This window comes from Triticum dicoccoides, chromosome 1B (genome assembly GCF_002162155.2).
Source record: "Triticum dicoccoides isolate Atlit2015 ecotype Zavitan chromosome 1B, WEW_v2.0, whole genome shotgun sequence".
Taxonomy (NCBI): Eukaryota; Viridiplantae; Streptophyta; class Magnoliopsida; order Poales; family Poaceae; genus Triticum; species Triticum dicoccoides.
In genome coordinates this window covers 298,210,200-298,212,852 of record NC_041381.1, presented here as the reverse complement: position 1 = coordinate 298,212,852, position 2,653 = coordinate 298,210,200, and positions in this window count along the sequence as shown.

Sequence of the window (2,653 nt, the reverse complement as noted above, 5' to 3'; positions counted from 1 at the left end):
TATAGGGTGCTCAAACACCCAAGAGTAACAAGATCCGCAAGGGATTAGTGGGGGGAATCAAATTTATCTTGGTGGAAGTGTAGATTGGGGCCTTCTCAACCAATCCCTAGAAAATCAACAAGTTTGATTGGCTAGGGAGAGAGTTCGGGCGAAAATGGAGCTTGGAGCAACAATGGGGCTTAGGGATGGAAGAGGTAGTCAGCTAGAGGAAGAAGACACCCCTTTTATAGTCACAGGACAATTCCAACTGTTACCCACCAACTCAGCCCGCGACCCACGGTACTACCACACAATAGGAGCGGTACTACCGCATGGACCTGCGGTACTACCGCATGGACCTGCGGTACTACCGCATGGACCTGTGGTACTACCGCGGAGGTCCGCGGTACTACCGTGGGTGCGGCGGGGCCTGGACTCGTCCTGATGAGCACCGACAGGGGGCGGTAGAACCGCTGACGCGGTACTACCGCAACCCCATGTGGTACTACTGCAAGGCAGGCACCGTCCAGGCACGGTAGGTACGGATATAAAAAATTACATCCGTGACTACATCCGCTGAGTTTTTATTTATACAAAGTTCCGACATGGTACTACTTCAAACTAGGTGCGGTACTACCGTGTGGGGCGCGGATGTTAAAAATTACATCCGCCCCTACTTCCGCTCATGTTGTTGTGCCTGGCCAGGCTTCACGGTACTACCGTGCCGAAGCATGGTACTACCGCGTAGGGTGCGGATGTAAAAAATTACGTTCGCCCGTACTACCACTCATGCAGCAGCACCTGGCCAAAGCTCACGGTACTACCGCTCAGGAGGAGCGGTACTACCGTGGGCGCGTGCGGTACTATCGTGCCGAGGCCCGGTACTACCGCTGGTGCCTGTGGTAGTACCACTCTGGGGAGCAGTACTACCGCCAGCCTTTGAACATCAACACTAGGAGTCCTTCATTCTGCAGAGACACGGTGAGACGGAGGAAGCTTCAAAGAGCCAAAGGAAAGGAGGTGCAAAAGGAACATGTGTACGTGAGATTCCACTCAAACCTTTCCAACGCGGACCCCCTCTTAATAGTACGTCTTTCCTACGACTCAAATCCACCGAAAAGAAACGTAGAGACACACTGTCTTCAATAGTCTTCGAGGGGCATCAAATCGTCTTGTGTTCAGACATGATATATCTGAAAATCTCAATGCACACGATTAGTTCGCAAACGCATTGTCATCAATCACCAAAACTACTAAGGGATAAAAATGCCCTTACAATCTCCCCCTTTTTTGGGTGGATTGATGACAATACGGGATTTGCACATAGGGATATAAAGTGAGGCAACGGCAAACCCACAATATATAACATATAGATGGGCTCCCCCCTAGATGTGTGCACTCTAGAGATGTGCTTTGGACTGCACGCCACACATACTAGGATCAACACTCCCCCTATATTTTACAGACAAGGCATCTCTTGCAACAGTATAATCAACACTAAGCAAGTAGGCAAGATGATGGATATAACTAAGTAACGAAGACAGAAAGATAAGCTGGAGTGCATATGTCTTGCACCATATGATAGATAACTTGGTCTTACGAGCACAAACCAAACAAACTAAACCAAAGCAAACGAGGTTCAACAGATGGAAAGCAAAGCAACAGAGCTAAAACACACGACACACGACACACAAATCCTACACTCTCTTCCCCTTTGGCATCGAGACACCAAAAAGGCAGAGAGGACACCTACGACATAGGTGGTAGCTCAGGCTGAAAATGACTCCTCGTCGGACTCAGTGGCGGGAATGGTCTCCTCCTTAGAATCAGTCCACTTGTAGCCCTCCTTAGCCATCCAGGCAGCCTCGGGGTTGATGTGCTTCTCGGATCCGCTAGACACCTCCTCGCCACACGCCCTCAAGATCCTCTTGTCGCGACGGTGACTCTCCTTCTGAGCAACATGGGCCCTGTACTGACCCTGGGTCTGCATGCAGAACAACTTCTTCATCTTCATCTTCAGCTTCTTTTCCCAAGAGGGCTCTGTAGAGGAAGGAGTGTAACCAGCAGAACGGTCCTCAGCAGCATCCTCCTCCTCGATCTCCTCCTCATCCACAACCATCTTGGCAGCCTCGACCGTAGTGGTGGTGTTAGCCCATTGGCTCTTGATGCGGAGCTTGATGGGCTCATGACGAATCCAGCCGGGGGCAACGAACTCATCATTGGGATAGAGCTTCTCCCAAGTCTTGGAGATCAAGTGAAACAGGTTAGGCCCATAGATGGGGACCTTACGGTTGAACACCGCAAACTGAAGCTCTCACCACATGATATGTGAGACATCAAGTGGTTGAGTCTGAGCCTCACGCGCATCCTCACAAATGAGCATCATATCCACAAGATAGGCATGCACCTGGCCCATGTCACCAATGCGTGGGAAGAGGGTGTTGCGAAAGAGCCGATGCATGATGTCAACGAAGGAGTTCAGCACCCACACCTTCTTCGTGCTAGGAAGTGCCTTCTCAACAAGTAAGGGCAGTAGCTTGTTCTTGTTGGCAGACTCAGAGTTGGCATGAGGGCGAACTCCAACGGGCGTGTCGAGCCCCGCATCTGGAATGTGAAGCAACTCCATGAAATCCTTCCACTTAGCAGTCATCCATTTCATGGTCCTTGCTTCATC